Below are 15,835 nucleotides of genomic sequence, written 5' to 3'. Positions count from 1 at the left end.
CTAAATTAAACGTTTTTTTTCAGAAATGCATATTAAACTTTTGCGTTTGCATTCGCATGGGTAAAATATTAACAAAGCTACTCTTGTGACATATCTGGTCAAAGCCTGTACAGTTCTGGGTAGACTGGTGTTTATTTTGTTTATCTTTTTTTCTAGCCTGAGTTATGAGGAGAAATGTTAAGGCAGGCAACACCAAAATTCACACTTCTTTTGAACTTTGAAAATCAGTAAAAAATAAAAATAGAATTTTTTTTCCTTCACATTTTGCATTCTCTGACACTATTACCAAATAACAAAATCTCAGAAGAATTAAAAATATAGAGGTAAAAATCATTGGTTCACTTGACATGGAATGACCCTACAGGAGGAGAGGACCCTGCCCGCGAGGGCTCACAATCTACAAGGGATGGGTGAGGATACAGTAGGTGAGGATAGAGCTGGTCGTGCAGTGGTTTGGTCGATCGGTGGTTACTGCAGGTTGTAGGCTTGTCAGAAGAGGTGGTCTTCATGTTCTTTTTGAAGGTTTCGATGGTAGGTGAGAGTCTGATATGTTGTGGTAGAGAGTTCCAGAGTAGGGGTGATGCGCGAGAGAAATCTTGTATGTGATTGTGGGAAGAGGAGATAAGAGGGCAGTAGAGAAGGAGATTTTGTGAGGATTGGAGGTTGAGTGCAGGAAAGTACCGGGAGACGAGGTCACAGATGTATGGAGGAGACAGGTTGTGGATGGCCTTGTATGTCATGGTTAGGCTTCTGTATTGGAGTCTCTGAGTAATGGGGAGCCGGTGAAGGGATTGACAGAGGGGAGAGGCCGGGGAATAGCTGGGGGACAGGTGGAGGGGTGCGAGAGTGTTAGAGGGGAGGCCACAGAGCAGGAGGTTACAGTAGTCGAGGCGGGAGATGAGGGCATGGACTAGGGTTTTTGCAGATTCGTGGTTTAGGAATGTACGGATCCGTGAAATATTTTTGAGTTGAAGGCGGCAGGAAATGGAAAGGGCTTGGATATGTGGTTTGAAGGAGAGATCAGTGTCAAGGATTACCCCGAGGCAGCGAGCTTGTGGGACTGCGGAGAGTGGGCAGCCGTTTACTGTAATGGATAGGTTCATGGGGGGGGGGGGGGGGGGAGGATTGCGTGAGATGGGGTAAAGACAATGAATTCTGTTTTGTCCATGTTAAGTTTTAGAAATCAAGCGGAGAAGATGGACGAAATAGCGGATAGACATTGAGGGATTCTGGTTAGTAGGGTGGTGATATCCAGAGATGTAGATCTGTGTGTCATCAGCATAGAGATGATACTGAAAACCGTGAGATTCTATGAGCTGTCCCAGGCCAAAAGTGTAAATGGAGAAGAGTGGGGCCCTAGAACTGAACCTTGCGGGACTCCAACAGATAGGTGAGGTGAGGAGGTGGTGCGTGAATGGGAGACGCTGAATGTTCGGTCAGTTAGGTATGACGAGATCCAGGATAGGGCCAAGTCTGTGATGCCAAGGGATGAGAGGGTCTGTAGTAATAGGGAGTGGTCCACTGTGTCAAAGGCAGAGGACAGGTCTAGGAGGAGGAAGATAGAGTAGTGTTGCTTGCTCTTAGCGGTTAATAGGTCATTGGTGAACTTATGGCAGTTTCAGTGGAGTGGTGTGACCGGAAGCCTGATTGTAAGCCAGGGGTGGGCAATTAATTTTGCCATGGGGCCGCATGAGAGATTGGGATGGTTTTAGAGGGCTGGACTAATATAATTAACTCATTTTTACCCAATACTGTAGTATACATATGCTATCTTTTCATAAACAAAAAGTGCCCTTACTGAGCAGCACTAGCTCATCTCTTCTTGCTACCTACAACACAATGACATATGGACTGCGTTGTACCCCTATATATAAGGCCATCTGCATGGGGCATTACAGCTGGCGGGTTACATGATACATATGATGGGCAATGCCCCCATACAGAAGCGTACGGATCAGCGCTCGCACTAACCTACCACCTGGGTATAGCCACAGCTACACTGACTCAGGGCTTTACATAAGAGGTTTATGCAAGCATGGCCGTGGTGTAGCTGACCCCATTTCATTACTCCCCAGGCATGGCGAGCATGGTCACTAGCATGCCAATAATGACGAGATGGCCGCCATACTCACTGTCCTTAGCATGGAACAGGAGCAAAGAGGAGAGGTGTACAGTCTCATCATTGTAGTGCTGGGACAGGCCATGAGAGAGGAGCCAGCCGCTGGCCATAAGCTTGTCTACACTGCGAGCTTCACCGAGCACAAGCCTGAGACTTACCCTCACCCGAAGGAGACCGCCAGCCAGCAACTTTCTTCACCGCAGCACATCCCGCGCGGGGCTGGAGTGACGCACGCACGTGTATTCATAGGTTTGTAGAACAATAGGATTAAGGTCTTTTTCTCAACTCTGTTCATGTTGTAACATTTTTGCCGTGAAGAAGAGGCTGGGACCTCTGCGGAGTCAAATTCAGTTTTGAGAACTGCGTAAGTAAAGCGAGCGTCTGTGATAATATAGGAGAGAAACTGCCCACTAATCCTACAGAAACCTCTGGAAGAGCATGGCATTGTGAATGTTACACATATACAGCCTTTATTCTACTGAGTTAAACAACTCAGCTTTATCTCATGATGGAAGAACCTTTGGATGGTAAAATATTTTCCTCAAAAAGCAGTTTATTGAAAAAAATCCGATTTAAATCAAAAAAATCCGATTTTTATTTTATTTTTTTTAAAAAAACATTGATTTTTATCCACCCTGAGGAGAGGACAGAGGAGAAAGCTTTGTTAGGGTTGAGAATGAGCAGCGATAGACAGTGAATGCAGAGCAGATGACAGGCTGGCAGGTCAGGCCTCCAGAGGCCATATTAAGACCTAATCTTAACAACCAAGTAACTCCTCAAATGGAGGGAGAAAAATATTCTTAACATCCAGTTCATGTATTGTACAAACCAGGACTACGAAGAGGAGAGAATGTTAACACATCGGTTACTGGCAGCAGAACCCATCACGGTTACTCAGCAATACCACACTGCCATCCCATGTAGTGAAACAGAAATAAAAACAAGGATTTTTTAATTCAGCAAAGACAGTGAAGTCCATGAAGTAGCAGAAGGTGGCACAAGATTGGCAATGGATGGCATAACTGGTTATGTGACCTGTGAATATGATAGGCGCTGGTGGTGGCTACTGGACTCTCCAAAGATTGTGAAAATGAAGAAGTAGAAGTGACTTTTCTGCACCTTCCGGTCCAGCGCCGTCCTTTGTGTATCCAAGAAAACAAGACATTATAAAAGTTACAAAAATCAGATATTAACTTAGGTTCAGCTGAACGCCATGACCGGCCGTCTATACTCTGACACAAAAGGAAATGGCCATTGCTAGTAAGCCCTTATGGATAAGATTACATTTCAACCACTAGAAGGGACACATTGATAAAAGGCCAGTTTAAAAACCTTTTAATTGTTTAGTTCATATTTTATAGAACAAGGATTTAGCTACTGTACTATTCTAAAACACTTCATAAATGACATGTTTAATGATATAGTAGAAAAAAAATTGTTACAAGTATAAATAGGTGGTAAAAATATTGGTTCTTTTAATCTTGTTTTTAACATATAATTAGGATGAGACTGTATTTAGAAAACCACACTTGAGGATGTGATCACCTTTTTTCTTTTGGCTTGTTCAATGCATTCAGGTTGAAAATGCTGAGCAAGTTGTGTTATGATGATTAAGATGGATTTATTCTGGTGCTTCGGTATTTGTTTTTTGTGTTATTGTTGCATATAAATGTTGAATTCAATAAGTTGTAATTTGAAAAGAAAAAAGGAAGAAACTCGCACAAACATAAAATCAGATGATTCAAGGCTTAAAAAAAAATACAAATTTGATAGGTCCCAAGTTGAATCCCTGTACAAATATAATCAAGAACACAAGTAATACACATGCATGTTTTCACAATTTTAAGGCTAGTTTCACACTAGCGTTTTTATGATTGCGGAGGACTGCGGACTTCCTCCGTGAAGCCCCGCCCTCAGCCACACCTCCGCTGCTATCCGCCTACTTCTGCATGCAGCCCGCATGCGGCCTGCGTACCTATCTTTAACCCCTTTCTGCCATTAGACGTACTATTCCATCCATGTGGGGTGGGCCTTAATTCCCATGGACGGAATAGCACGTCATATGCGATCGGCAGCGCTCACGGGGGGAGCGCCGCCGATCGCGGCCGGGTGTCAGCTGCTTATCGCAGCTGACATCCGGCACTATGTGCCAGGAGCGGTCACGGACCGCCCCCGGCACACCGCGATCAAAGATGATCGCGATGTGCCGGCGGTACAGGGAAGCATCGCGCAGGGAGGGGGCTCCCTGCGGGCTTCCCTGAGCCCCCCGCAGCAACGCGATGTGATCGCGTTGCTGCGAGGGTCTTACCTCCCTCCCTGCCTGCTCCAGGCCCGGATCCAAGATGGCCGCGGATCCGGGTCCTGCAGGGAGGGAGGTGGCTTCACAGAGCCTGCTCAGAGCAGGCACTGTGAAGCCTGCAGTGCTGCAAGTCAGATCGGTGATCTGACAGAGTGCTGTGCAAACTGTCAGATCACCGATCTGTGATGTCCCCCCCTGGGACAAAGTAAAAAAGTTAAAACATTTTTTTTCCAAATGTGTATATAAAAAAAAAAATATATATTCCTGAATAATGAAAAAAAAAAAATATTCCCATAAATACATTTCTTCATCTAAATAAAAAAAAAACAATAAAAGTGCACATATTTAGTATCACCGCGTCCGTAACGACCCGTCCTATAAAACTGGCCCGCTAGTTAACCCCTTCAGTAAACACCGTAAGAAAGAGGCAAAAAACAACGCTTTATTATCATACCGCCGAACAAAAAGTGGAATAACACGCGATCAAAAAGACAGATAGAAATAACCATGGTACCGCTGAAAACGTCATCTTGTCCCGCAAAAAACGAGCCGCCATACAGCATCATCAGCAAAAAAATAAAAAAGTTATAGTCCTGAGAATAAAGCGATGCAAAAATATTTATTTTTTCTGTAAAATAGTTTTTATCGTATAAAAGCGCCAAAACATAAAAAAATTATATAAATGAGGTATCGCTGTAATCGTACTGACCCGAAGAATAAAACTGCTTTATCAATTTTACCAAACGCGGAACGGTATAAACGCCTCCCCCAAAAGAAATTCATGAATAGCTGGTTTTTGGTCATTCTTCCTCACAAAAATCGGAATAAAAAGTGATTAAAAAATGTCACGTGCCCGAAAATGTTACCAATAAAAACGTCAACTCGTCCCGCAAAAAACAAGACCTCACATGACTCTGTGGACCCAAATATGGAAAAATTATAGCTCTCAAAATGTGGTAACGCAAAAAATATTTTTTGCAATAAAAAGCGTTTTTCAGTGTGTGACGGCTGCCAATCATAATAATCTGCTAAAAAACTCGCTATAAAAGTAAATCAAACCCCCCTTCATCACCCCCTTAGTTAGGGAAAAATTAAAAAAATGTATTTATTTCCATTTTCCCATTAGCGTTAGGGCTAGGGTTGGGGCTAGGGTTGGGGTTAGGGTTGGGGTTAGGGTTGGGGCTAGGGTTGGGGCTAGGGTTGGGGTTGGGGCTAGGGTTAGCGTTAGGGCTAGGGTTAGGGTTAGGGTTGGGGCTACAGTTAGGGTTGGGGCTAAAGTTAGGGTTAGGGTTTAGATTACATTTACAGTTGGGAATAGGGTTGGGATTAGGGTTAGGGGTGTGTCAGGGTTAGAGGTGTGGTTAAGGTTACCATTGGAATTAGGGTTAGGGGTGTGTTTGGATTAGGATTTCAGTTATAATTGGGGGGTTTCCACTGTTTAGGCACATCAGGGGCTCTCCAAACACGACATGGCGTCCGATCTCAATTCCAGCCAATTCTGCGTTGAAAAAGTAAAACAGTGCTCCTTCCCTTCCGAGCTCTCCCGTGCACCCAAACAGGGGTTTACCCCAACATATGGCGTATCAGCGTACTCAGGACAAATAGGACAACAACTTTTGGGGTCCAACTTCTCCTGTTACCCTTGGGAAAATTCAAAACTGGGGGCTAAATAATTTTTGTGGGAAAAAAAAAGATTTTTTATTTTCACGGCTCTGCGTTATAAACTGTAGTGAAACACTTGGGGGTTCAAAGTTCTCACAACACATCTAGATGAGTTCCCTGGGGTGTCTAGTTTCCAATATGGGGTCACTTGTGGGGGGTTTCTACTGTTTAGGTACATTAGGGGCTCTGCAAACGCAATGTGACACCTGCAGACCATTCAGTCTAAGTCTGCATTCCAAATGGAGCTCCTTCCTTTCCGAGCCCTCCCATGCGCCCAAACAGTGGTTCCCCCCCACTTATGGGGGGTATCAGCGTACTCAGGACAAATTGGACAACAATTTTTGTGAAAAAATATGATTTTTTATTTTTACGGTTCTGCATTATAAACTTCTGTGAAGCACTTGGTGGGTCAAAGCGCTCACCACACCTCTAGATAAGTTCCTTAGGGGGTCTACTTTCCAAAATGGTGTCACTTGTGGGGGGGTTTCAATGTTTAGGCACATCAGGGGCTCTCCAAACGCAACATGGTGTCCCATCTCGATTCCAGTCAATTTTGCATTGAAAAGTCAAATGGCGCTCCTTCGCTTCCGAGCTCTGTCATGCGCCCAAACAGTGGTTTACCCCCACATATGGGGTATCTGTGTACTCAGGACAAATTGTACAACAACCTTTGGGGTCCATTTTCTCCTGTTACCCTTGGTAAAATAAAACAAATTGGAGCTGAAGTAAATTTTTTGTGAAAAAAAGTTAAATGTTCATTTTTATTTAAACATTCCAAAAATTCCTGTGAAGCACCAGAAGGGTTAATAAACTTTTTGAATATGGTTTTGAGCACCATGAGGGGTGCAGTTTTTAGAATGGTGTCACACTTGGGTATTTTCTATCATATAGACCCCTCAAAATGACTTCAAATGAGATGCGGTCCCTAAAAAAAAAAAATGGTGTTGTAATGAGAAATTCCTGGTCAACTTTTAACCCTTATAACTCCCTAACAAAATAAAATTTTGGTTCCAAAATTGTGGTTATGTAAAGTAGACATGTGGGAAATGTTACTTATTAAGTATTGTGTGTGACATATCTCTGTGATTTAATTGCATAAAAATTCAAAGTTGGAAAATTGTGACATTTTCAAAATTTTCGCCAAATTTCTGTTTTTTTTTCACAAATAAACGCAGGAAATATCAAAGAAATTTTACCACTATCATGAAGTACAATGTCACGAGAAAACAATGTCAGAATCACCGGGATCCGTTGAAGCGTTCCAGAGTTATAACCTCATAAAGGGACAGTGGTCAAAATTGTAACAATTGGCCCGGTCATTAGCGTGCAAACCACCCTTGGGGGTAAAGGGGTTAAGGTAATGAATATGCAAGCATCTCCACTCCCATAGGCTTGGAGGGAATATTCGTTACGTTAATGAGCGATGCCACTTGACCGTTGAGCACAGGAAGACCTGCTGGAAACCGGAACCAGCGAGGGCACGCTGGAGGGGTGAGCAGGATGTGTTTTTTTTTTTTTTTTTTGTAATAGGAAGCATGCATACCAGGACAGCTATGGGGGAGCCACGCATACCAGGACAGCGACAGGTAGAGCCACGCATGCCAGTACAGCAACAGGGGGAGCCACGCATACCAGGATCGCGATGGGAGGAAACATCTCGTACCAGGACAGCGATGGGGGGGAGCCACGCATACCAGGACCGCGATGGGGGGGAGCCACGCATACCAGGATGGCGATGGGGAAGCCACGCATGCCAGAACGGCGACGGGGGGAGCCACGCATACCAGAACATTTTAAGGGGGGGGGGGGGGGAGCCACGCATGCCAGGACAGGGATGAGGGGACAATGCATACCCGGCTTAAACTTGAGTCAATAAGCTTACCCAGTTTTCCGTGGCAAAATTAGGTGCCTTGGCTTATACTTGGGTTGGCTTACACTCGAGTATATATATGGTAATTCTTTCCTATGCAGAAGTTGAAAGTGACCTGTTTACTGGAAAATACCTTTTTGAGTTTAACGGCTCGTACACATCACCGTTAAAGAAAAAAAAAAAAGGTTCGATTTCGGTCCAGAAAAGTCTGATGTATGTCATGCGATTTTCATGCAAGCACAATCCGATTTTTAACACCTAGCATCCGATTTACGCAGGAATGTGATTTTAACATGAGCTTTTATATAGATCAGTTCTCTATGTAATTTACAGTTTTACAAGGAAATATTTTTTATATATTCATTCAGGAATTCTTCTACCGTGTACAGTAAAATCACAGTGTGACAGGATAGAATACGACTTTGGTTGCAGTGTCTCATTAAAAATATTCTGTAACAATCCGTCCCGCATCCATAAGTACCAGTGCACAGGGATGTTTTATTATGGACCACGTCGGAAAGGGATTATTAAGCTTAGGAAGAGGCTGTGGATATTGGCCCGATCCCAGACTAAAAACATCAGCTCTCAGCCACCCCAGAAAAGGCACTTGGCCTCACTCTTCCACACCAGGGCAAGTGGGGTGGTAGTTGGAGGAGTTGATGTCACCTTTGTATTGTCAGGTGACATCAAGCCCAGAGGTTAGCAATGGAGAGGCGTGTATAAGACACCCCCATTACTAACCTTATAGTCATAATGTATAAAAAAAAAACCAAAAAAAAACGCACACCCAGAATAATATCCTTTAACCCCTTCACCACGAAGCCTGTTTTCACCTTTCTGACCAGGCCATTTTTTTAAATTCTGACCACTGTAACTTTATGATGTCATAACTGTGGAAATGTTCATAGAATCTCACTGATTCTGAGATTTTTTCCGTGACATTGTGCTTCATGATAGTAGTAAAATTTATTTGATATGACTTGTGTTTATTTGTGAAAAAATCAGAAATTTGGCAAAACTTTAGAGCATTTTGCAATTTTCCAACTTTTAATTCTTATGCCCTTAAATCAGTCATGTCACAAAATAGTTAATAACATTTCCCATATGTCAACTTTACATCAGCACAATTTTTGAAACATAACAAAAAATTAGGAAGTAGAAGGGTTAAAAGCTGACCAGTAATTTCATTTTTCCAACAAAATTTACCAAACTTTTTTTAAGGGACGTGCTTCACAGGAATTGATGAAATGTGGAAGGGAAAAAAACATTTCACAATTTTGTTTTCCTTTAGACCCAATATTTTTTACTTTCACAAGGGTAACAGGAGAAATTGAACCATACAATTTGTTGTGCAATTTCTCCTGAGCATGCCGATACCAAACATGTGGGGGAAAATCACTGTTTGGATGCACGACAGGGCTCGGAAGGAAAGGCTCACCATTTGACTTTTTGAATGTAAAATTTGCTGGCATAATTAGCGGACACAATGTTGTGTTTGGAGAACTCCTGATATGCGTAAACAGTGGAAACCAGTGGAAACAAGTGACACCATTTTGGAAACTAGACCCCTCAGGGAACTTATCTAGAGGTGTTGTGAGCACCTTAAACCCCCAGGTGCCTCACAGAAGTTTATAATGTTGAGCCGTGAAAATATTATTTTTAACCCCAAATTTTGTATTTTCACAAGGGTAACAATATGCTGTGTCACATTGGCAGAGCCCCTGAGGTGCCAGAATAGCAGTGCCCCACCATAAGTGACCCCATTTTACAAAATACACCTCACTATTGACAGCGGCATCACAGGGCTTAAACGTCCGTGTCAGTGCTAGTATTGATCGTGGGCGTTGCTGAAGGGTGTCCGCTCTCACATATAGCTGGCGTCCACACGCGATCACGGTGGTGCTCAGCGTGAGCCCAGAGCTGTACCTACAGTGGGGCAAAAAAGTATTTAGTCAGTCCGCAATAGTGCAAGTTCCACCACTTAAAAAGATGAGAGGCGTCTGCAATTTACATCATAGGTAGACCTCAACTATGGGAGACAAACTGAGAAAAAAAAATCCAGAAAATCACATTGTCTGTTTTTTTAACAATTTATTTGCATATTATGATGGAAAATAAGTATTTGGTCAGAAACAAGATTTCATCTCAATACTTTGTGATATATCCTTTGTTGGCAATGACAGAGGTCAAACGTTTTCTGTAAGTCTTCACAAGGCTGCCACACACTGTTGTTGGTATGTTGGCCCATTCCTCCATGCAGATCTCCTCTGGAGCAGTGATGTTTTTGGCTTTTCGCTTGGCAACACGGACTTTCAACTCCCTCCAAAGGTTTTCTATAGGGTTGAGATCTGGAGACTGGCTAGGCCACTCCAGGACCTTGAAATGCTTCTTACGAAGCCACTCCTTCGTTGCCCTGGTGGTGTGCTTTGGATCATTGTCATGTTGAAAGACCCAGCCATGTTTCATCTTCAATGCCCTTGCTGATGGAAGGAGGTTTGCACTCAAAATCTCACGATACATGGCCCCATTCATTCTTTCATGTACCCGGATCAGTCGTCCTGACCCCTTTGCAGAGAAACAGCCCCAAAGCATGATGTTTCCACCACCATGCTTTACAGTAGGTATGGTGTTTGATGGATGCAACTCAGTATTCTTTTTCCTCCAAACACAACAAGTTGTGTTTCTACCAAACAGTTCCAGTTTGGTTTCATCAGACCATAGGACATTCTCCCAAAACTCCTCTGGATCATCCAAATGCTCTCTAGCAAACTTCAGACGGGCCCGGACATGTACTGGCTTAAGCAGTGGGACACGTCTGGCACTGCAGGATCTGAGTCCATGGTGGCGTAGTGTGTTACTTATGGTAGGCCTTGTTACATTGGTCCCAGCTCTCTGCAGTTCATTCACTAGGTCCCCCCGCGTGGTTCTGGGATTTTTGCTCACCGTTCTTGTGATCATTCTGACCCCACGGGGTGGGATTTTGCGTGGAGCCCCAGATCGAGGGAGATTATCAGTGGTCTTGTATGTCTTCCATTTTCTAATTATTGCTCCCACTGTTGATTTCTTCACTCCAAGCTGGTTGGCTATTGCAGATTCAGTCTTCCCAGCCTGGTGCAGGGCTACAATTTTGTTTCTGGTGTCCTTTGACAGCTCTTTGGTCTTCACCATAGTGGAGTTTGGAGTCAGACTGTTTGAGGGTGTGCACAGGTGTCTTTTTATACTGATAACAAGTTTAAACAGGTGCCATTACTACAGGTAATGAGTGGAGGAAAGAGGAGACTCTTAAAGAAGTTGTTACAGGTCTGTGAGAGCCAGAAATCTTGATTGTTTGTTTCTGACCAAATACTTATTTTCCACCATAATATGCAAATAAATTGTTAAAAAAACAGAGAATGTGATTTTCTGGATTTTTTTTTCTCAGTTTGTCTCCCATAGTTGAGGTCTACCTATGATGTAAATTACAGATGCCTCTCATCTTTTTAAGTGGTGGAACTTGCACTATTGCTGACTGACTAAATACTTTTTTGCCCCACTGTATATGGCGGTTTGCAGGAACGCAGCTCCCATGTTGCCATATATGTACAGTGCATGATGGGAAGGGGTTAATTGAAGGAATAGCAAAGACAACAATATTCCTCTCCTGTAATAGTCCATTTGTCAGGCAACGGGTCATTCAATTAAACGATTCTATTCTGGTGTGTGTGTGTGTTTTTTTTTTTTTTAATATAAGAGGACCTTATGTTGTTGTTGTTTTATTTTGGGGGGGGGGAGTTTGGGGGATTCTCCCATTTATTAACCAGGAAAGGCTAAGTATACAGCTGTGAGCTGATATTAAAGGGAACCTGTCACATCCCCCCCCCCCCAGGCGTTTTTAACTAAGTCACCTTGTGCAGCACTAATGCTGCATTCTGTCAAGGTGGCTCTTTTAGTTCGGGTCCCTGCAAACGCTGAAATAATCGTTTTTATAATGTGCCCTTCATACTTGAAGTTTGTCGGGCATGTCTTTTCCCCCCTGACACAAATGTATCCCAGTCGTCACTCAGGGCCTCCGTGCGCCGGGTTCTGCCTCCATTTCCTTCCTGAACGTCCCCGGCGCCTGCGCTGTAAGGTTTTTTATTTATTTTTTTCGGGCATGTGCGGTTTGCGCTTCCCTTCGACTCCCGTCACATGATGGGAACTTAGCGCAGGCGCTGGGGACGTTCAGGAAGGAAATGGAGGCGGCGCATGGAGGCCCTGAACGACAGGGGTGAATGTATGTATGAGGGGCACATTATAAAAACTATTATTTCAGTGTTTGCAGGGACCCGAACTAAAAGAGCCACCTTGACAGAATGCAGGAATGCAGCATTAGTGCTGTACAAGGAGGCTCTTTTAGTTAAAAACACCTGGGGGGGGGGGGGGGTGGTGACAGATTCCCTTTAATAGCCTGGAGAAGCTCCATTTGTATTACCCCCTTCCCAGGCTATAAACATCAGCCTCCAGCTCTCCGTTTTGCCTCCGCTTGTTAATAAAATGTCGTGGGATCCCATGTAATTTTTCAGAACATAATTTATATAAACAAATGCATGTTCAGTAAGCTGTACAAGCCCTCTACTAATTATATAAGCCCTGTACTAATTATATATGTGATAAAAAGATGTGAACCTATTCTGTGTACGGTATATATCTATTCTATCCTATTTTGTCAGGTCACGCTGTGATTTTATTGAACGCGGCAGATGAATCGCCAGCTTATCAAAGGACATCGGTACGTAAAAATCGCACGGTCCATGTGCCGTGCAATTATTTTTTTACATTTTTTTTTCTTTCCTTCCCCCTCTCTCCTCCCCCCTCTCTCTCTCGCACCTATTGACTTGCATTGGGGGGTTTCATCTGAGTTAGGCTAGTTTCACATTTGTGGTAGAATTCGCAGCGTTTAATCTGCAACCTGAAACGCACGATAAACCGCATGCAAACGCAGCGTTTTTTAGACGCATAAGGTAATGCATGCGGTTAAAAAAAAGCTGCTTTTTCACACTTTTTCATGCGTTTTGCATGCATTTGCGTTTTCTGTGCGCATGGTGGAAAATTTAACAGGAGAAAAATGTAGATAAACAGACACCGCCAATGGGACTACAGTGGGCAGCGTGTATTATGGGATATCTTCATATAGACCCTTGGACTGCTGAAATCTTCAGAGTTTGCTACTGTATCCTATGTCATGATGGATCTTCGCATGGAGAGCTTTTATTTCAACCTGGATTTAAGCATTAAGCTGTTTCTTGCCTGTGCGTTTACTTGGGAGCAACAAAGAAATAGAGAACGACAGAGAAGGACACGGCATAGGCATTTTTGGAGACACCCCTTTATTGAACTCCGGGAGAGCCGTGGAGCCTACTGAGCGCTATATGGCGAGCTTAATGCCAACTCGGACAAATTCCCGAAATATACCAGGATGTCTCGAGTCTTTTCGGGATTTGCTTGGTCGTGTTCAAGGAGCCATCCGGAGGCAGGACACCCAGCTCCGTAGAGCGATTCCTGCCCCTACCCACCGCTGACATGTGGATGGGAATTGCAGAAAAATTCTGGAGTGTGTGTGATTTCCCCAACTGTTTGGGAGAGGTGGATGGAAAGCACATATGCATTATCAAACCCTCCAGAACTGGATCGGAGTACTTCAACTACAAAAAATATTTTTCTGTAGTGCTCATGGCAATAGCAGAAGCGGACGGTCGCTTCATCGCCGTGGACATTGGAGCTTTTGGCCTTGGCAATGACTCCCAGACCTTCAAGAACTGATATGGGGCGGCGTGTGTATGGCAAAAAATTTAATTTTCCCCTGCCATGACCTCTCCCCAACACTCAAGCCCCACTGATGCCATTTGTTATGTTTGGGGATGAGGCCTTTCAGATGTGTGAAAACCCACTGAAGCCATATTCCAGTCGGGACATGAACCACACTAAAAGGATCTTTAACTACAGACTGACCAGGGCCCAAAGAACAGTTGAGTGTACTTTTGGGATTCTAGTCTAAAAATGGTGCATTCTTGCAACAGCCATTAATCTAAAAATGGAGACAGTCAAAGCCTGTGTGGTTCTCCACAATTACATAATGGCTAAGGAGCGACCCAACATTGAACTGGATGAACCAGTTGCAAACCCATTGCCAGATTACCAGCATCACCCGCTGCGGTCAACTGTTGAAGTTGGCAACATGCGGAACCAATTTGCTGCCTATTTTGATTCTGATATTGGACGTGTTGCATGGCAAGCCAATATTGTGTAAAATGTGCTGTTGGGTTAGGTTCTGTACCAGCCAGTTATGTTTTAAATGTTAATAATATTTTTTGTTAATAAACTACGTGTTTTGAGATCTTTATCCAGTCTCCTATGTATTTCCTCTCAAAACCACTTAGGTTGCTAGTGGTAAGGCAGTTGATGTCCTTACATCCTGATTCTGTTCTGCAGTATCTGTTGGACGCAGACTGAAGAGACGATGGAGGTATAATACAAAGCAGATCTATACTCATCAAGTCATGTGTGAGAAATAATGACTTCATGAGCACAAAACGCAGCCTCATGAATGCACTATTTCTGACACCTGTCCAGGTGAGTATAGATATGCCTTGTATGACCTCCATCGTCTCTTCAGTTTGTGTGAAATAGATTACGTTGACTGAAGAGAAAATGGAGGTTATACAAAGCAGTTCTCTACTCACCAGCTCAGGTGTCATAACTAATAAGTTTTTTGACACATAACCTGTTGAGTATAGTTCTGCTTTGTATTACCGCCATTGCCTCTTCAGTCTGCGACACAGATTGAGCATACTGAAGATATTATGGAGAAAATACAAGTAATATTATTTTTTGACAACTCGTAGCTCCATACCAAACACAAAAAGCTGCAGTGTACGGTGCAGTGTGTTTATTAAGCACACGGTGTGTGTTGCCGGCGGTGAAATACACAAAAAACCAAACCGTATTGGGGGCAAAAAACATTAACATTTATTTTTAACCAAAAACAAAAAATTAACTGCGCCTGCTTGTGGTAGAGTGACGGAACTGTGGGGTGTGTAGCTGTGAGGCCTGGCTAACTGTGGACGATGTACCCTTAAATGCTTTCGTTAAGGGGCTATATAACAACGTCAGTCTCTGAATGCAGCACCTACACTGCGCGATCCCAAGAGCACGTTGTTCCATGGGCCCAGCGGTCTCCTGTGGCTTGATTGCTTGGTGATGATGGCTTTCTGTGGCAGCTGGTGGTATGCTAAAGACCCATGTGCCTGTCATTACGATGCTGTCGAACCTGTGGCTGGGCTTCATAGGAGACTGCGATTTTTGCTATATTCTGCAATTCTGTGGTATTGCAGTATATTGTATAAGCAATCAGGTGATCGCAAATTCAGGTGCCCCAAAGAGTATTTACCGTATTATTCGGACTAAAACTGTAAGATGCACTTTTTTCCTCCAAAATTTTGGGGTAAACGGGGGTGCGTTTTATGCTCGGAAAGTACTTACAGTTAATGTGGTAGCAGCAGGGGTCAGGCGATTCTTCCAGTGGTCCGATGCTGCAGGGCGATGATCTCGCTCCCATTCCAGGCTGGTGCGGCAGGTTCGGCGAGACGAGATCTCGTTGCAGATCTCTCAATCTGCACATGCGGCGTCTCCGATGGCTATTTTCCTGGAGGCCACAGCATCGAGGCAATAGAAGTCCTGGGGCTCCGGGCTTTCACAAAATGTTATCGGAGCCTGCCGCACCAGACTGGGATCTGGGCTGCGAGGGCTCCGGGCTGTCACAAAATTTTGCTGGAGCCCCTGCACTGCCTAACCTGTGCACCAGTCTGTCATATCATCGCCGGACCACCAAACACACCCTGTGACTCCGCTCCAACAGCGCTGCCAATTT

General features: G+C 43.9%; 1 protein-coding gene across 15 annotated transcripts in view; it reads left to right on the top strand.

Moving 5' to 3' along the window:
* PUM1 (pumilio RNA binding family member 1) overlaps positions 1-15,835 on the top strand; it is a 247,670-nt gene that overhangs the window by 27,162 nt on the left and 204,673 nt on the right. For 4 of the 15 annotated variants that reach the window (XM_069756653.1, XM_069756663.1, XM_069756662.1 and 1 more), the window contains exon 2: positions 12,639-12,697. The exons of 10 other annotated variants lie outside the window; for them this stretch is intronic. The gene's annotated coding sequence lies outside the window, so the exon portion shown is untranslated. Of the gene's footprint in view, positions 1-2,075; positions 2,369-12,638; positions 12,698-15,835 lie in introns of all 15 variants that reach the window. One more of the 15 variants, XM_069756654.1, reaches the window with a different exon arrangement.

The sequence above is a fragment of the Ranitomeya imitator genome, chromosome 3, assembly GCF_032444005.1.
Source record: "Ranitomeya imitator isolate aRanImi1 chromosome 3, aRanImi1.pri, whole genome shotgun sequence".
Lineage (NCBI taxonomy): Eukaryota > Metazoa > Chordata > Amphibia > Anura > Dendrobatidae > Ranitomeya > Ranitomeya imitator.
The sequence above is the reverse complement of the archived record's forward strand: the minus strand, read 5'-3'. Positions and strand labels throughout refer to the sequence as shown.